A 13,382-nucleotide genomic window follows, 5' to 3' on the forward strand; every position below is an offset into this window, starting at 1 on the left:
ATATCATTAAATATGCTTGCGACACCGTATAAACTAATTATCTACGTAAATTGTAAATGTTTGTTCTTCATATTCAATTATTTATGACTATCTCGTTGTTGGCTTCTTATTCCATAAACATTTTTATATCTATCAGTGTTATCGGGTCGTGAATACAAAACGGTATTTTCTTTGTGAAAAATAATTTTATTTTCATAAATAAACTGATTATGATTAAAAACAAATTATATTCAAACATTATACTGTACACATTTATTCAAATTCTTCTCTAAAAAGAGGAGTGGGTGATGATCAAGAGGTAAGAATTGTATGTTGTGCTGGATGAAATGACAAAAAATTTATAAAAGATACAAATCATGCATTATCTGATATTTTACACATGTACCACAATTATATCACAGCATTGATTTCTTTACGCAATTAATCCGCAAACGAAACAGTTTTCAAATAAATTAAATTGTCGTCATATTGTTTGGCATACAGTGAACGCATAATCTAAAAAAACCTCAATAAAAGATTCTTTATTGCCACCAAAGAATGATTTTCAATATACGACATTTTAAATAATACCTAAAAATACATACAAAGTTTGATGTTGAATTTGAAATAACTATGACACCTTTTCTTGACTGCTCTTATATTATTCATAGTCAATGACGATTTTTAATTAAATATAAATTTCAACCATACCCTACAGCTGTTAGACAAGGACAATCAAAATAGCCCATATAAATTAAATGGAATGGAATATCATAACCCCAAATAGCCAAGTAAGTATGTATGTGTGTTGGTGTAGGCATGTACCAGGTTGGGTCATTATTTAGGGACGGTTTTACTTTGGTGATTCCATCTCTGAACATTCTAAGTGATGTTTTCTCTCTACACTTTCTAGTACCATTGTAGAGAGGTGAAAGACTCATAATCACTTCCAGGGCAGCTACATGATTTCATGGCCATGGTTGCACATATGCAGTCCAGCCTTTGAGAGATTGTTTGTCGTGATATTCAGACTAGTTCTAGTACTCCAAACTACTGCCGCATATATGATGACTGATCTGATAATTGCCGTGTACTCCAAAGTAGGATCTTTGAAGCTTTAACTCCAATTTTGTTTGAAGTTGAAAAAAGTCTCAAAGAAGAAGAAATTCATGGAATGTGAAAAAATTGTTTTAGGTAATTTTGTATCTTTGAAATCTGAAGTGGTATAAGTGATTTAAAAAGGGCAATGAGTCAGTGGACGGCTACAAGTTAGAGCGTCTTTCGACCTCATGAACGGATAAACATATACTAAAAGGGGACAGACCTGTTGATTCAAATTAGGATACTATATCTTTCATAGAACGATGTGCGAAGGAAGGAATCCGAAGAATAAACCTACGACTTTCTCATTCTTCATAATATCGCGTTGTGTAAAAATTTACGTACTTTTGGCAATTTGACAGTGAGTGAAAAGAAAAATATTTCTAATAAAAAATTCTGAAATTCTGTCAACAGGAAGACGAGAATATTCTGGAAAATTTATTATGTATATGTCATACTACTGAGAATATTATCCTTGTGTTTTATGTAGTTTATAAAAACTCAACAAAACATATCCTTTGGGATAGCTTACTCCGATCATTGGGGGTTGCTAGAAGTGACTTTCTTCAGTGGCTGTAAGAATTGAATTTTTAGTTTTGATCAATGACAACTGATAATCGATGATTTCAAGTGAGCAGAATACCAATATATTATCGTATCAATTCACTTAGCAGGAATAGTTGTAACGATTGTAATAATAGAGTATCCATTCTTATGCCGTTGAACCTGTAGAAATTGTCGGAGAATAATGTTTAACAAAATAATCAAAAATGAAAATGCTGAGATAATAAATACTAATCGCTCTCCTATAATCATACAGGACAGTGACTTAAACATCATCTAGTAACGTTAGTGATGTGCTATTAAATATAGGGCGACTTCATAGCTTCGCAGGAGGGAAATCCATCAGGCCGAACTCAAAACTTACTGCGAAGACCATAATAGAAATAATCATTTGGAGTTTAATTAATGGGACATAAAACTTCTGCCTCTATCACACCCGGCGAGTTTAATAACTTCACTGTAACGATTGGAGACATAACTTCAAACTCGTTACCAACAGCTTTATGAACTCAAAGGATTATCTGACAAACTAACCTGAATTTCGAAATGAACTTTTCTTATTAGCAATTATTCTGAACGACAATTTTTCTAAATAGTGAACTAGTTCAACGTTTCGTGAACCACGTGGATAGCTTCGTTCTCTACCATGTGAGGTTTCCTATACCTATCTTGATTTTATTGTTCATAAGAAATATATTTGTTTTATTATTACTGTATGTATTTATCATTGTTCTTGATTTATTATTATATTATAAATATTATAAACATGTTAAATACTTTGAATAATTGTAACAAAAATAGTATTTTTTCAACCAAAAGGACACAACTTCTCATTACCTCATAAGGTAAATGAAAAAATAGGAGAAAAATCACTGAGTAATTGAGATTCTAGTTGACTAAAATTTGTACAATTTTAAGCACTTATCTTTGTTACCAAAAAATCTGTTTAGTAGTTTTCATATAATGCTTTCATTGGCTCCGATCTCTACAAAATTATTTTACTAGAGTTGATCTGTCTCAAAAAAGGATTATAGACATTAATTAAGTCATACATCAATACAAATTTACTTTGCAAACTTTGAAAATTAATTTTTCGTAGCTCAATGAATTTTAGTAACTAATTATGTTAATATTAACTCGTTTGGGGTGATCTGTGCAATAATAACAAGGACAGGACCTATTTGTATACGTCTCCTGTTGTAGGAAGAAATTTTTATATATAAATTATTAGAGTATACAAATGTACAATACATATACCTCACATCAGATAAGACAAGGACTTAGAAATCGCTAGGTCATTAATTATTTCATATTTCAATAGTTGGTATGCGTCTTTTGATGGAAAACTCGTCAATATGTGATCAAACTTTCAATGTATAGGGAAAAATTGTACTTGTTCTCATCAGCCACTTTTTTCTGATCTGAAAATAGCTCATAATGAAATGGATATACACCAACGATATTGTGGAGCTGGTTATTGGTGATTTGAATTTACAACAATTAGAACGCAGTCCTGGACTTTTTTTATCACTATTGGTAGGTTCAAATTTGTAAATTGTGATGTTAACATTTGTCATATGCCATTTATATTTATATATACATGTAGGATTGAGATTATTGCTCTACTCCATCCTACAGCTACGCCCGAAACAGGAGAAATAGAGAAAGACGAAGAGATGAAAATGGACGTTTATATGAAGAAAAACGAAGAGATAGAGAAAGACGAATATTTGAAGAAAGCCCGGAAGATGATGAAAGACGAAGTGAGAACAAAAAGTCTGGAGGATATACGTATATATGCTAGAGAGAACGCGTGAATTTGAAGAAAGACGACGGTATGAAAAAAGGCACTTTATGAGCGGATAAAGAAGAGTAATGCTCATGTAAAAACTTTTAAAACAAGGAAGTAGACATTTAGAAAAAATGAGGAATCTATCCAAAAGAAACATCAGGAGAGAGATACCTAAGAAATAGTTCAAAATGTCAAAAAAGAGAACATAAATCCAAACTTTGCCCATATAAATCGAAGGGTACTATGTGCTTCAGCTGTAATAAATATGGTCACATGTCAAATAAATGTCCAAATAAGAACGTTGCAAAATCTACTGCTGGAAATTCTAGCATGAATTAATAGAAACTCAACCAAAAAATGGCGTAAATCTGAACATAGGAGGAGTAAGGATTTCAGCTCTATTTGATACTGGGAGTGATGTTTGTACGATCAGAGAAGATGTTGATAATGCACATTTTAGAAATTTAGTATTGATGTCTGACAATATAATGTTAAAGGGCTTAGACGAAAATACCAAAGTAAAGACACTTGGATCATTTAGTAATCAGGCTCAGATCAAGAAAACTCAATAATGCATATTATGGTAGAGGAGAAAAATGAGTGTGAAGTAGATGTATCACACATAAAAAACACAAGAGATAGGGAGGAGGTGAAGAAATTACTAGAAAACTACAAACCACTTAAAACAAAGACAACGAATATTGAGAAGAAGATTGTACTCAAAAGCGAAGAACCGATTTATCAGCGACCAAGAAGACTATCGGCACCCGAAAAAGAAAAAGTAGATGGAATAATCAAACCGAGTTGTTCGAATTTCGCTAGTCCTATTGTACTAATGAGAAAAAAGGATGACCAGAATTTGTTGCGATTATCGCAAATTCAACAAAAATATAATAGGCGATAAATTCCCACTTCCCCTTGTCCAAGAGGTCGTAGACAACTTACAAGGAGCAAGGATATTCAGCACCCTAGATATGAAAAATGTATTTTTTCATATGCTAACAGTACAAAATATACTTCTTTTGTAACGCCGAATAGTCAGTACAAAATTTACGAAGTTTATGAAATGTCCATTTGGAATGTGTAGTAGTCCAACAATTTTCCAACGATTCATCGCTCATACCTTCAGGGAGGTGACTACTAGAAAGTATGTTATACACTACATAGACGATGTTATCATCTTGAGTGCGACGAAGAAAAAGGGATAGAAAGACTAAAACTTGTATTAAAGACAGCTGAAGAATATGAACTAGAAATAAAAAAGAAAAAGTGTCAACTATTGAAAACTAAGGTAAAGTTTTTGAGATTCATAGTAAGTAACGGAACAATCCAACCAGAGGAAGACAAAATTCTGGTAATCAAGAAATTTTACATACCAAGACTAAAAGAAAAAATAGAAACAATTAAAAATAACTGTATACCTTGTATATTAGAGAATAAAAAGGAAGGAAATAAAGAAATGCTTCATCCTATACAAAAGCTAGAAGGTCCGTTGGAGACGTATCACGTCGACCACTTAGGACCAATTAAGTCAACAAACAAAAATTATCAGCACATATTTATCGTAGTAGATGACTTTTTCAAATTTATGAGGCTCTACCCAACAACATCAACCATGACAAAAGAAGTGATATGCTGTCTTGAAAAACAACGTAAAATATTTAGAAACCCTTCAAAGATTATATCTGTCAGAGAATCCGCGTTCCGTTCTGCATAAATCGATTCACATTGCCCAGAAGAAAATATTAAACATGTGTTAACAACTTGCGGAGTACCACGAGGTAATGGGCAAGTGGATAGGGTAAATAGGACCCTCTAAAAAGAAGGCGAATGTATATGGGAAGAATGATTTGATTACCATAAAAAGAACCCAGTTTACATCTGATCCAAAATTAAAGAGAAAATTTTTAGGTCCGTGCGAAATTATTACGGTTGAGGAAAATGATAGATATGACGTTGTTAAAATCGGAGATCACGAGGGACCCAACCGAAGGATAACATGCGCTGAATATATAAAAACGTGGGTCAGCTATGAAAGCGACGAATCCGAGGTGTATTCTGAGCAGGATGGCCGCATGTAGGATTGGGATTATTGCTCTACTCCATCCTACAGCCACGTACGAAACACGAGGTCTCTTTAGCAGCGTAAAGCCGACAATAGCAGTCGAGTCAGTCGGGAGTAAGATATAGACGGTGAAGATTACGCAACTAAGACGACTTCCCGCATCATCAAGGTGATCTCCCGTTCATTCAACGTATAAACCGCATACACGAACATTTTTACTATTAACCTCAGTTCTCGAATTTACATTCTACAAAAGTAAAGTGTTTCCATTGTTTAAATTCTATAATAAAAGTGTTTTTCTCTAACCGGCGTTTTAAGAAGAAAAAAACCTCATGCTCTTGGATATACTGAAATTTTGATTTAATTACAGGATTTCATCTCACTCGAGTTACCTCATGAGTTTTCGACTCTAGGTCTTGTATTTATCCTGTTATAAATATCTTGAAGATAAACAGAAAAGAGACATCCAAATAAACATAATTAAATGAAACTAATCCAATCATTTTATTATGTCCAATTTAAGGGTGTGAAGCTAGAGTTATTTTTAACCCTCGAGAAATAACTCATAGAAGCGTTGGATTCTAACGCCTTTTTTATACTTACTAAAAAATTTGAAAAATGTCTCGATTCAAAGCTGATACACTAGCGAGAATCATATTAGCTACGTTGGTTTAATATTTTTTGACGACTACTGGAGTTTAAAAGCACCACCCTGCATCAAAATCTATGACGATATGAAAATAGATCTGTTTTAAGGAGTTTTTTTAGGCTAATTCCAAAAATACGATTTACGAAAAAATTATGGAAATAGAAAAAATAAAAACTTATATTGGTTTTAAAGGCTTTAAATGTTCATGAAAATGCACTAATTCATTTGTAAAATTATACAAAAATGTTTATTTATCATGTTTTTGTAATTAAAAATAATAACAATTTCTTTTAAAATTGACCTTTTCTCACATAATCGTTTGTACCTTTTTTATTAAGTAATCATTAAAGTTATATAAACAAAAACATTCTTAAAATCACTTATTGTAATCAAGTGTATAATATTAAAAGTTAACTTTGAAAAATTGAAAATTTTCACCATTAAAAGAATGGTATCTTACTGACGTTGACTGTTAAAGACATTTGGGAGTGGGGCAGAGGCTGGATAGGGGTGTATTTGAAAAGCAGACCATATGTGAACATAAAAAAAGTTACAGAAATAGCTATTCTCATGTAATCATCCGTTAAAAAATTAATTTTTATATGCAGTGTGGTGTAATCTATTTATGATTTCGGTCATCAAACTAGACATATAAAATTTTTTTAGTTAATAGAACACCTCGAAACTCAATTAATATTGACATTTTATCGATATAGTTATGGTTAGGTCTCGATATTTTCAGTTTAACACTGGAAAATGTTATTAAAACATCCATTTAACAACCTCATAAATGCAAAATGTGCAAGAATATTAATTAGGGAACTTACAATGTTTCATTTTATAATCAATTACGTTCATAACTTCATCGAAGATGGATTACATTCCGTACGATAATAGATGGGAAAACTACATCAAAATCATAAAGTTAATGAAGTTATATATTGATAAGTATAAATTAAGCAATTTTGCTGAAATTTTGATATCATTAAATAACGTGTAAGATAATAATTTATGGGAGAGGCTTTATTTCCACTTTGTCCCATGTTCTGCTCTGCATTCCCAGTATAAACTGGACAATCATATATTTTCAAAGAACTGTGGACCCATCATCGGTCTCTTCTTACATCTTTGTATACAAAATATAATTCTGGTTTACATCCCGCTACCATTTAACTTTCTTTTCAAACAAATGACTTTGTTAATCTATGCGTTTTGCTTTGTATATGTACGAATAAAGCACAACATGAGTTATTTTTACTTATTGAAATTCAATTTCCTGGAAAAGTTACTGTGCATAGATATCTAACTTTTAACAAACTTGTCTAGTGTAGAAATAATGAGAAAGTAAATATTCTATTTTGTCTTTTTTACACATTTTTTCCCCTATTTTTTATTATACAACCAATTTTTATCTCAAATAACGCTTGAAACATCAAACGTATAGATCTTTTGAGCTATGACCAATCTTCCAATGCTTTATTACCAAGAAATATACAACACGTGCCTATAGAAAAAGAAATCTTACCACTGACTAGAAGTTGACCCTTTCTGAACGATTCTAAGTACCTAATAAATGAATTTCGATGGATTCAAGATATTTGGTAATCCAGACATAGAATATAAATTGTGAAATAGACCACCTCACGTCGTCATAGTGTGTTGGTGTCCATATTTTTTAAAGAAAAAAGAGACATATTGTGTCAATGTTCGTATTATTTTCTTATATATTCTAAATATTCTCGCGAAAATATGAAACTTCATATTTTTCTCTTGTGTACCCTATCAAAAAGGCACATCGTTTGCCTTTAATCGATGAAGTTAGTTGTATGTCATATCTTAACACAAATGCAACGTACAATTCCATTTTTGTCTTTTTTTTTGAATATTTGTGTAATTCATTTTGTATAAATCATTATAAACTTTAACTTATATATTCTTCTGGAAATTTTTATTATACTTCTGTTGATATTATGCTATGTGTACAATTTTTCTGTTAACATGTTACAGTTTTTATCGAATTATCAGTATGTAACTTTTCGCTTCAATTTCTTACTTTACTCTACATTTCCTAAATTCGGATATATCACATGTAGGTATGTCAGTAAAATTTTCACAGATTTTTCGAGATTTCAATCATTACTGGGAGTGCTCTGGCTCTAGTTTGTTGAAAAGTGGGAGAGGAAATTGTTATCACAAACAAACCATCAATTCTAGAAACCTTTTCAAAGTGAGATATACTTCATTGACAATATTATGCGTAAATCGTATAGATAATCTTTATTGCTAAGGATAACCCTAAATATCAAAGCCCAAATATCAATTTGTGAGATTTTACTTGTTATCTTTAATCTTTTTTGGGAAGTTAAAATTGTTGTAAGAAAATTGATATATTGTAAACCCTTTATAGAACTATCATCAAGAAAATATAATTCTTATAATAAATTTTACGCAAACATCTATTGGCGTAGCATAAATAGATTGATGAATGATAAAGTATCATTGATAATGTGAATCATAAATTTGCACCACCAGAAAGTGCTGTAATTCATCAACTGAGACATATATAAAATAAGATTAGTGCATGAATTAAACAAAGATGAACCTGGTCTTTGTCGAATATTGAAAAGATTTTAGTGAAGTTTCTAATAACAAGCCGTATCGATTTTTCAATATATGTTCCTCCGATAATTGTATTTTGATGTTAAATAACAGTAGTTATTAGAAAGAGAGTGATCATTAATCAGTCATAGAGACACACAAAATCCTGAGAAATTTAATGTTAATGGATATCATTAGAGCATGATTAGTACATGCCGGAAAATGCCAGTTACTACTACTTGCAAAAGAAAAAGCTTTAAAAACAGTTTCAATCGTAATATGAAATAGGTGTCCCCCAACCAATACAATTTGATGTGTCTTTTACATTTTAGGAAGCTATTTTTCTCTAAATTCCTGGGAAGTTAATTTTGCTTTGAACTTTGAAATACTGACATATTCAAGCTTAATAATTTAATTGGCATAATATACTTCGCTAGCTGTGAGCTATTTAATTAACAACAATTTTGTATAATCCTGTCACGAACAGTAATGATAAATGAGTTCTGAATTATGAGCCTAGAAGTTTACAAAGAGATTAAAAAGTTACTTGTTAACGAGACTTAAGTAATCTGTCAAATTATTCAAAAGCTTGCAACAAACAGAATTTCCCCATTGAAATTACCAACAAAAAGTTCTTGAAACTATTTTAACGCATACACAAACAATGCCTAGTTGAGACATTTCATTGAATAGAATGAAGAATAAGTGTCGTGGCAAACATCCATTTCTATGTAGGTACTAAATAAAGAATAGAAAAATAAAAACCGCAAAAAAATTAGAATTTCAATGCACAAGAGCTACATAAAATGGAACATTTCATAAAAATATTGACAATTTTTTTAAAAGGAATAAAACCATGAGCTGGTTAATATTTTTATTTTATGATTTTTCAGTTATCTGAAGCCAAGTAGAAAAATCGAAAAAACGATTAATGCTGTCGCTTCTTTTTCTGTGTATTTTTCAAAGATGCACAGGACACAAAACCAATTATGTCATTATATTGCACCTTGTAATTACAATTATTCTCTTCCAGCCTTTTGTTATGCAGACAAATGTATGACCTTGTCTGTTTCCACTTTTCTCTCTCTGTATGAATAATTCGCTAAATATCTCAATCAATACCCTAGGATGAATTCACTTTAGTATATCCAAGTACTCCATTTAATCAGAATCTATTTAAATTGTCTCGTGTCGGTTATTTAAATCAAAACTCTATCCTGGAGGACGTCCAAGGAGTTTGCCGCTCTTTTAATTGGTCGACTCAGACCCGACTTTATCTTTCAGTCACATACATAACTTATGCATAGAAAATTACTAATTAATACAAGATAATAGGAATTTTTTAAGCATTTTTGCAATTATTAGAAGTTAAGCATCAGTTTCTTGCGTGTGGTATACTTACTTAATATCAATGGAAAAAAAATATTCACTGTTACAAATAGGTGAAATTACTTGAAAAAAATTATATTCAGATTCGAAACAGATATCGAAATATTAGTTACATTATTTCTTGTACCAACTAGAAACAGTTTATCCTTGATTAATGGACATATAATATCAGATAATATCAGATAGACGATGTTTACTCATTGTAGTTCACTTGGTCAAAGCGTAATTGTCTAATGCTTTTGTAGTACTGATAAGCTTGATGTAATACAGAATTTTCACATCATTGAGGACCAATATCTATCTGATCACTTTCCCATTTGTCTTGAGGTAGAATCTGATTGTGTCTGTCCAGGGTATAATGCAATTGTTTGTACTCCAGCTGAGTGGAAACAGAAAGTATTTATTACACATCCTTAATGCAATATTCACCAAATGTCGGGTTGCTGCTTAGCTCAGAAAATGCTTATTTCAACATATGCTCTACAATTTTTGATTTATTTGATTTATATCAACTAAAACCCATCTCCGTGACCTCATTTTATGACGCTAACTCACTTTACTAGGACTCACATTTTACGACCGATGAAATATATCAACTAACTATGTGGTATAAAAAAGGTGTACATGGTGACCCAAACAATTATAGAGGTATCTCAATTTTTAATTGCTTCGCCAAGCTCTTCAGCACCATCTTATTAAATCACTTAGATAATAATTGCTGCGAAGAAAATCGTATTCTATCGGAATGTCAATTTGGGCTTAGGAAACTCGAAGTTGCGAAGATGATATATTTATCCTAAACTCAGTCCTACAATTCCACCTTCGGTTACCAAAAAGGAAAGTTTTCGCTGTTTTTGTAGATTTCAAGAGAGTATTTGATAGTATTAACCATAATTTATCATGGTATAAATTATATCAAGCAGGTGTGAGCTCTAAAATAATTCGTATCATAAAAAATATATGCGATCACTCATTTATGTCTAATAAACTTCTGCATAAAGTTTGATATAACTGAAGGAGACCTACAGGGATAATCATTAAGTTCCTTGCTGTATTTTTTGTTTCTATCAGATATTAAAGATAACTTTAGATCTGTGGGGCATACTGGAATTGACATAGATGAACGAAACGACGTGATATTGCTTCTGTACGTCGATGATATAGTAAGGTTCTCCGATAGATATTAGCCGTAAATTAAAAACGTTAGAGTTCTATTCCAACTCCATAAGATTGGAAGTAAACATAAAAAAACTAAAATAATGATATTTATTAAGGGTAGATATAACAAAAACTATAAACTTAATTTTAAATATAATAACGAATCTGTGGAGGTAGCGAAAAATTTTAAATATTTAGATGTCACTTTTTCATCAAAAGAACAGTAACCAAAACTCTTCAATCTACAGATGCTCGCATGGAACTTTCCAATTCTATCATATTATATGGTGAGAGTAGAAACTAAAACCGTTAGGCTAAGTTTTTAAATATTCAAATCAATGTCACAAGGACAATAGGAACGCCTGGAAACATTAGCAGTGAAATAGCGGTAGCATATTCTATAAGCCGACAGCCACGACTCAAAGTCAGAAAGTGTAAATCTCAACTGGCATTATCAAAAGCGACAATTCACCGCATAATGCGATCTGATTTACACCTAAACGCCTATAAAATTCAGAATGTGCAGGCCCCACATGAAAATGATTAAGTTATAAGATTGAATTCTGTGAATGCAAAGTTAGAAAGATTTAACAATTTCAACAATATGTTTTTCATCGATGAGGCACATTTTCATTTGAATGGATACGTAAATCTACAAAATTGTCGTTTTTGGGGAAAAGAGAATCGACAGTCCTCACATAAACGCCCGTTGCATGACCCAAAAGTCACCGTATTGGTCGCTATGTCGGCGAACTGCATTATTGGGCCCTACTTTTATGTAAACAGATAACAGAGGACATGCAGCGACTGTAACTTCTGCACGCTATGTTGAGATGCCATATCGCACACCATTAACAACTCTTTAACTGCATTGCATGAGTTGTCCCCAGAAGAAGTGATATTGAATGGCCACTTTGGAGCCCTGTCTTATACCCACCTGATTTTTTCTTGTGGGGTTATCTTAATAGCATGATCTACGAGAATAATCCACGAAATTTGTCATATTTAAGAAACAATATTGAAGAAAAGATCAAAAGTATTCCTCAAAAAGCTTTTGAAAATGTATGCAAACGGTTTAAGGAGTGCCGTTAACGTAATGGCAGTCATTTGAGCAATGTCGTGTTTAAAAATTTTGTTTCTTATTTTTTAATTCATATCAATAAATCCATATAAAAATAAGTACAATGTATTTTTTCCAGCTAAAGTAGTCGGGCCATTATGAGACACCATGTATAATTATAATGATATCCCAAATCAGACATTGAAGTTTTAAAATTCCAAGAATATATCATCGAGGTATGATATACACAGTAGATATGACGCCTATGTAACTCGCATGAGACCGAAACAATAATGTAATTACGAGTATGTTTAGAATATTCATTATATAATGAACTTGAGACATTTGATCAATTTATACGTATTCTTAACACCAATGACTTCATCAAAGTTGTGAATTATCTTCTCAATATTTTGAAGCTGATTACCGTTGTACTAGAACAATAAGAACTGTATATTCTTTTAATGTAATAAAATCTATCTATCTATCTACATTATGGTTTCTGCTTCATGGTAATAGATCCACGACTCATCCATCTTTACTAATGAAAAAATATCTTTTGCTTATAGCTATACTTTTTAGAAAATCGACTGTAAACTTCATGCTGACAATTTTTACACGATCATATTCATTATAGCAATTTTATCAATGCAATAGCACTTTTCTGTCGAACCACTCTTATGAGTAACTTTTCTGGTTCAGGCGAGGCAATTATTACATTGATTAAAGTATCTATCGAGGCAAAAAGGGGGGGTTTAGGAAGAGACTGCAATATAAAGAAAGAGAAAATGTGAACCAATTTCATAACTTATTTCCTACAATGAACATAGTTAAAAAAAGACCACCACTAATATAATGTTGCCGACCGAGGTCTATACCAACAGTATTTGATATTCGAAGAATACGCCGAGGCGAACTGGCTGGCGTGCGTGTTGTCGATCTATTTAGTTCTGATTCAATGAGCGCTACTTGAACAGGCTAAGTTTCTAGCGTGAGTCTATATATAAAAGGTTACAATGTGACGTAG

At 31.8% G+C, this 13,382-nt stretch overlaps 1 protein-coding gene across 4 annotated transcripts in view; it reads left to right on the forward strand.

Annotated features, from left to right (window-relative positions):
* LOC130441264 (sex peptide receptor) overlaps positions 1–13,382 on the forward strand; it is a 138,687-nt gene that overhangs the window by 13,170 nt on the left and 112,135 nt on the right. Inside the window, exon 1 of one of the 4 annotated variants that reach the window (XM_056774855.1) lies at positions 135–298. The exons of the other annotated variants lie outside the window; for them this stretch is intronic. The gene's annotated coding sequence lies outside the window, so the exon portion shown is untranslated. Of the gene's footprint in view, positions 1–134; positions 299–13,382 lie in introns of those variants that run through there. 4 annotated transcript variants of the gene reach the window in all.

The sequence above is a fragment of the Diorhabda sublineata genome, chromosome 3 (genome assembly GCF_026230105.1).
Source record: "Diorhabda sublineata isolate icDioSubl1.1 chromosome 3, icDioSubl1.1, whole genome shotgun sequence".
NCBI classification, from domain to species: Eukaryota; Metazoa; Arthropoda; class Insecta; order Coleoptera; family Chrysomelidae; genus Diorhabda; species Diorhabda sublineata.